The 7,595-nt window shown below is 44.5% G+C and overlaps 1 long non-coding RNA gene across 1 annotated transcript; it reads left to right on the plus strand.

Moving 5' to 3' along the window:
* The first annotated feature begins 2,354 nt into the window (after positions 1–2,354).
* LOC144949230 (uncharacterized) lies at positions 2,355–6,281 on the plus strand. Its single transcript, XR_013640258.1, has 3 exons — positions 2,355–2,555; positions 3,661–4,484; positions 5,642–6,281. It is a non-coding gene; the product is annotated as an uncharacterized LOC144949230 (long non-coding RNA).
* The last annotated feature ends 1,314 nt before the right edge of the window (positions 6,282–7,595 follow it).

Consider the following 7,595-nt stretch of genomic DNA (forward strand, 5'->3'; position numbering starts at 1 on the left):
TGTGTTGATGAGACGAGGGTTCTGTGTTGATGAGACGAGGGTTCTGTGTTGATGAGACGAGGGTTCTGTGTTGGATGAGACGAGGGTTCTGTGTTGGATGAGACGAGGGTTCTGTGTTGATGAGTCGAGGGTTCTGTGTTGGATGAGACGTGGTATCTGTGTTGGATGAGTCGAGGGTTCTGTGTTGGACGAGACGAGGGTTCTGTGTTGATGAGACGAGGGTTCTGTGTTGGATGGGACGAGGGTTCTGTGTTTGATGAGACGAGGATTAGCTATCAGGTGATATGAAGGTTCTGTATAGGATGAGTGTTCTGTATTGGATGAGGTTCTGTATTCGATATGCTGAGGGTTCAGTTTTGTATGAGACTAGGGTTCTGCATCGATGAGGGTTGTGTGTTAGATGAAATCAAATTCTGTGTTGGATTTGCTGATGTATCGAATAAGATTAGGGTTCTGTATTGGACTAGACAATGGTTCTGTATCGATGAGGGTTGCGTGTTAGATGACATGAGGGTTCTGTATCGAATAAGGTTTCTGTTGGATGAGACGAGGGTTCTGTGTCGTATGTGATGATGTTCTATGTTGGATTTGCTGATGGTTCTGTATCGAATAAGACGAGGTTTCTGTTGGATAAGACAAGGGTTATGTCGGATGAGATGAGGGTTGTGTGTTAGATTAGACAAGTGGCCTGTATTGTAATGGATTTTTTAAAAGGCCGTTATAAAGGAAGAACCTCTATAACATGGCCTTTTGCGTGAATCCAATTCGCATATTAAGGCCACTTTCGATTAACGAAATAGAGTTTCCTTGTTAACAAAATTTCACATGGTACGTTCCATGAGATCAAACAAGAACTACCTGGGATGCTGCGTCATCTATCTGCTAAAATGTCCCGGTATTCCTATAGTGCAGTGCAACAGTAACGCCTCCACATCACCTTTCCAGTCATTCCAACATGCAGATATTTTGGTGAGTTACCTGAAAAGGTTAATTATTTGTATTATTCTATCGTTATAATATGTCTGTTCCTTATTATTATTGTGAAAAGTCACATAAGTGTATAGTTTTAGGTTAGGAATAGAGTTGGAATGACTGTCCGAAACACATTCCTAATTTTTCTATTAAATTAGTGGGAAAAGCCATTCAGATTTACGAAATTTTGTTTTACGTGCGTTTTCTTTTTTAAAGAACGTATCTCTCTCATAAATCGAGGGATACCTGTGTAGTGACATCGCTGGATGTCACCATGCTGTGGGTGCAGTACCGGCCCTAGAGGGGCACGACGTGCAGTGTAGCGACATCGCTGGATACCAGAATATTGTGGGTGTAGTACCGACCCTAGAGGGGCACGGTGTGCGCTGAATAATAGCGCAGGATAGCACCACGCTTGAAGTGCAGTGCCGGCCCTACAGGACACGGTGTGTGGGTGCCGACCGAAGGATAGGGTTACGGGAGGCCATGGCACTCTGGTTGGCCAGGGAGGACACGTGACTGGTTAAGTTTACAGAGGGGCCCCAAGAGGGGGCTAGGGGGGTCACGTGATTGGGACCCAGATCCTTCCCGAGGATTCTGGAAGGTGGACGTGGCCAAGGGCGGAGCCGGCCACGCCGGGTCCCGGGAGGGACCAGGGTTGTTGTTCATCCTGGAAGAAACCCTTTGTCTACAATCTCCGTTCAACGAGTCTCCAACACGTGGACCCGGGCCGAAGTCGTTGGTCCCGGTCCGTAGTAACAGTTACGTAGTAACTAGCGTAGTTAGCCGGGTGGTCACTACCTTAGGTTGTTATTCTGTTAAAGGGAAGTTACCCCGTGTGTTGGAACTGAATAAATGTGTAGCTTCCAAAGTCTATGTCTGCGACTCAGTTGAACCCTTTACACCTGTATTGGGAAGTCCTCTCTTCTCCGGTAAAGAATGCATTAAGTCGCCTTGCTACGCTCGACATTCATGAATTCCCCCAGGAATTTGTTTCCTCACATTTCAACCCCAGACTGTATATGGAGCACTCTTGCCAATAACAACTTGTAATCCAGCAGCAACTGTTTTGCACGCATTTCTCTACTGATCCATACGTTTGAAACCGGGCCAGGATTTGACATTATTGGTTTGGAGAGTCCATTGGCCGATGTACTGTAATAATGCAGACTACAGAACGTTACGTTTTGTGTAATAATTAAATACACGTGTTGGTCCAAACTTTCACCAACGGGGGGATGTCCATTTTGTGCGGCAGAGCGGAGCCGTGTACTTGTTTTTTTTCTCTCTTTCCCCTCGTCTCTCTCTCCCAGTCACAAGGGTGAGAGAGAGAGAGAGCTGTAGCGTGACGACCCCTTCCCGACTCATTCCACGCAGGGTCATCCATGCGCCACCGGGAGGGTGCTTCTCAATCCATCGCTCGCCCCGTGCTGCTGCTGCTTGCTGCTCGCTGCGGTAGCTTCATCATCAGCAGCAGCACGCGCTGATGATGATGATGCCGCTGCTGATGCTGATGCGCTCTTCCTCCAGCGCGCGCGCTGACGATATTCTCTCAGAGATGGAAAGGCATTACGAAGAAGAAGGTTAGTAAAAAAAAATGTGTACCTACCGCACAGGCCTTTCCATTCGTTTAATTTCACGAGACGCGCGCTTTTGATTCTCGGTTGACACAGAAAAAAACAATGTAACCGATCGTTTAAGCTTTCGTGATTTTAAATCGGAATTAAATATCAGTCCATACGCGACACATACAGTGCATTACACACAACACCTTAAACGTAAACAATGCCGTTACTGTGTATATACATCCAATCGCATAACACACGTTGACCTGCAGAATAAACAGACCTTTGCTTACACAGACCGGGAAATTCACGCATAAACATACACATGTACAATACACGTACCCACAGACCTGCAATCCCTCCATTGTAGCAATTTACGAACAATATCCAATACATACACACGGGCCTATATCACGACATGTACTGGATTGTGCATCGCAAACGATGTAATTCGCATGCACGTTACACACGCGCAACGACACACGAAACCGTGCGCAGCTGCGCTAACGCCACGTACGCGCACGCATTCATCCGCACGCACGCGCACACGAACGCGCGGAGACGTAACAGAGAGTGTGTGCACACATAAACACACGCGATACACGGACACAAACACCCTACATCACGCACCACCACCACCACCACCCCTGTGCACACAGCTCACGTCGCTTCCACCACCACTACCACCCGCCCCCTGCCAAGCCGCCGGCTCCCTCCCCAGAGCAGGAGGGCTAAGCCACTATTAATCAAATAATAATCAATGTCCGGCTCCCTAAACGCAGCACCACCACCAGCCGTTGTTGTTGTTTTGTTTTGTATTAATAGCGCGGCACAGAATGCGAACATATATTCGTAAGTCGTCATAGATGCGTTGCAAAATGGCTAAAGCGTGCGCTCTGCACCGGCGTGTGTCAAGTGACACGAGGCGACGTTGTGTACAGGCTGCACAACAACAATAATAATGATGATGATGATTGCCGATCATCATCATCGTCGCCGACGAGTGATCGTTACGAGATCGTTACGAGCGTCATTGGGCAGCGTAACGCCGATGAGGTTTCAGCCATAAGCACCACAGCCTTTATTCTGAAAGTTGCTTCTTCTCGTTGTCTCGTCTCCCCAGGGTAGCCTCATCACCGTCGCTCGCCGACAAGCTGGCGGGCGCTTTTCCAGGCGCAAAGAAATGGCAAATCGATGTGGCACTGACGCGGCTGCTTTGCGGTGATGCACGTCCCTCGCCACGGCATTAACGTAACGGACCCGCGTGGCAGCCTCCCAGAAGCGTCGCAATCCCCCCAAAAAAGCGAGAAACAAGTGGGAGATTTCATGAGCGGGCTCCTCTCGTTACGAAATGACCTCCTCGCGTATGCACGAGGAGGTTGATGCAGGTCGGCGGCGAGGGAGAGAGAGGCTTACGTCCGGAGCGTGCTTTTGGCCGGCGTGGTGATTAGAGTGTGCCATGAGAGCGCCCCCGTACTTGTCAAGAAATGCTCTCGGATGTATATGAAGAAATCGATGGAGTCTCGCACACCGACGGCAGATAAATACGCGCGGACAAAAGCGTCTGTCGTCGGCGGAACGACTGCGCGCAATCGATGTCCGGTGAACGATGAAGAAGAATGCGTGTGTGCATTTGCTATTGTGCTTTGATATTACTGTATTTATAGCTTCGAGCAAGGGAATATGTCGAGCAAACCGTGACCATCTCATTTAAATCCGCCTGCTTCACACCCAAGTTAATTGCTTCTGGCACACACACACACGCGCAAAATAAAAGAAAAAGCCACGAGGCAAGCTGAGGACTCCACGATGTCGACTCGAATCAAACCTCAAGCTCACATCATCCAGCCAGGATCGCAAGCCGTGCGAGCGCAAATATCTGTTGTCGTTGCTCAAATGGAGAAGGTCCTGAAAGAGCTGAAAGAGGTGGCAATGGAACTCAGAGAGGTGAGGTTCATTTGCATTCACCGTTTCGTGCCATTTGCAGTGTTTTGGTTCTTCTATGCGATGTTTAGTCGCCTATCGGAGCTTCATCAGAGATTACCGACGATTGGCCCTTCATTGCATATGCGGGGTTTACGGTGGTTATGGACTGCATTAATGATTTAAAAACCAATCAAAAACACACTCAGTTTTATAACCTTATAAAGAGCTATAATGTGTGTTTAGTGTTAATTTTATATGATGTGTATGTAAGCTAAATTAGTTAATTTAACCATTCAACGTATCTAGGCCAGTGCACGTCAACATTTATACGGATATGCAACCGAAGGCATCCAATTAAAACTATACAATCCATCTACGAGACGCGCACAGTGCAGTGTGCTAAATGACGGGTATGGTTTAGTTATGTTTTCACGTATTTTAAATTAAGCACAAATTTGTGAAGTGTATCCTATTTTATTGGATTCCTCTTGCCCAGGAATGGCTATAGTCACATATATTTAATACACGTGGGAACAGTTTTCACCTCACGGTTGAAATGTCAGTTAAATGCAAATTTCGGATCGACTCAGTCGCTCAACGCTATGGTGCAGATTAAATTAGTACTCTTGTGATGGAATTCAACAATGGTTATCCCTGGAGAAATTGGCATCACCATGTGAATGTGGAATTTTTACGACTGGCCCTGGCCAGCAATGGATATGGAAGTCCACAATGCTTCTTTGGTCATGTAGATTGTAGACACTGACTAAAATATATGGGTTTTGCATGTTTATCCATGTTTCCTAAAAGAAATTATCTAGTAATACAGCAGTATTCGGGAGGAAAATGGGCTTTATTTTAGGGAATTTTGTTTTGATATTGCAAAAGCTTAAAAATCATGTTTATCTGGGACATATTTCATGCAAAAAACTAAAATGTAAGAAGAGAATGGACATTTCCACTCTTTGACAGTTATGTGTGTCAACTAATTTTGTACCTAAAATTTATGAAAGTGGAAAGCAGTTCGTATATTTTGCAAAGTAACTTGTTTTCGTATTGTTACTTTTTTCCATTTGTTGCATTGTCACAGAAAATGTAAGTGGTTTCATTCATAAATTCTGTATATGACACTGCAGTGCTAGCATAAGGTTTAAGATGATTGTTACTGAACTCTGCAGGTCATCGCGCAGATTGACAAACTTACTGCCAACTTACATTTGGAGGAGGAAGACAATGACAGTGAATCTGTCTCCTCCAGCGACGTGTCCTGGTCCAACATAACAGGCCTCTACTTTGAAGAACGGACAATTACCACCAGCACTGCATCTACGTCGGCAGTTGTATCAGTGACCAGGTCTTACCAGTCACAAAGGACTAGTTTTATGGCTCTCGATGTAGCAAAGGATGCTACCTCAACCAGCAATACATCAATAGCTCCTGCTCACCAACAGACTCCATATTCTTTTTATGAAACTCAGACAGTAAATGAAACTGTGGATAAGAAACATTGTGCCACGTCGTCACAAACTGACTTTCAAGTAAGTTATTGCTCTGGAGACCTTCAGGCCACCTCGAAGGTTAAAGTCGAAACGGCATCACAACTTTCAGCGAGAAGCGAGCCGAAACACAAATCCAAGGTTCTGGGTAAAACAACACGTTCTCATGTCCTATTAAGCAATATTCGAAACCCTGAACATTGCCAGCAAGCACTGCGAGGGTCTGATCATAATACTGGATCGCCACCTCTCAATGACACGGAGAATTCTGAATCCAGAAGGGCAGATTCAACCTCCCCCAAACACACGTTTTTGAAGAACAACCGTGTCGCTTTTGCAAATGGCTCATTGCTGTTAAATGGCATGTTGAAAAGCGTGGGAAATCAAGAGTTAAGCGACGGAGTCCCCAACCACTCTGGAGAGTTTACAACAATAACAAGGAGTTGCTACAGTGCGGTGTCCCGAGACCGAATGAAGAGAGACAACTTCACCCAGACCACCAAAGAACGGGTTCGATTTAGCGACACGGTTGAATATCACAGGTTTTGTCCAGAACTTGAAAGGACTATACAGGTCCACCGTGTGCAAGTGTTTTTTGGTTCAAAGAATGTGCCAGTGCGTTCCTCTTCCTTAAAAACAGAACATCCAAATAGCATCAGTACGCGCGCTTTTGTGAACGCAAGCACACAAACTGTGTCCTTTCTCAAAGAAGACGCTAAACCCAAAACCATACTGAGAAAGTCATTTTCCAGTAAGTGAATGCTCATTTTGTTGATGTACATTTCAGTAATGAATTATGGCACAAGAACTCAGGGAGTTTATAGCATGTTATGGAATTTATACATGACAAAAATAGAATTACTCTTGTATATATAGATGTTATTTTATCTTCTAAATTGCTTAAATATTTTATTACATTTCCCTGATTATTTTACACATAACCCATAAAAATAAGCACATCCATTAATGACCGTAGATTAAGTGAAATATTAATATAATATAGAAATATTTTTTTAAATATATCTTTTCATGACTCAGTGTTATATGAATTATAAAAAGTGCAATCATTCCTAAATCTATTATTATAATTCAGTGACAAAATGGCCTTAATTTATTGTGATTTTAGGCTGTGTGCGAGAGTGACCAATGATTCCAAATTGTTGCTGCAGTGCATAGGATGAGGATGATATGTGTAAAGATGATAGTGATAATGCATTTTTACAATGAGATGAATAAACATTAAAATAAGGTGGTTAACATATAGATTCAGATGTAAAACTGGTTGTCGTGTGCATGAGGGACAGCGCAGTGAATTGATACTCAATAACCCACAGTAAAAATAACATCACTTAAAGTATTAAGGCCAACTCCTTACTCCCCTTTGCAACATCCATTACACTCTCACACGCTCTGCATCCCCAAGCAATCGTCTTCATCATGATGCCCCATATGTGATGTGTACGTGACATGACAGTCTTCATGAAGCTGCATGTGTGCAGAAATTACATCGTTGTAGTGGTTGTTTTGTGCAAGATTCACCATTGTATTGTAGCAAATACCATGACTAAATACAAAACTATGATGTTGGCTGTTACTTTTTCTTCCTGCTTATGAACATGAGAATAACAGTGTGAGA

This window comes from Lampetra fluviatilis, chromosome 3 (genome assembly GCF_964198595.1).
Source record: "Lampetra fluviatilis chromosome 3, kcLamFluv1.1, whole genome shotgun sequence".
Lineage (NCBI taxonomy): Eukaryota > Metazoa > Chordata > Hyperoartia > Petromyzontiformes > Petromyzontidae > Lampetra > Lampetra fluviatilis.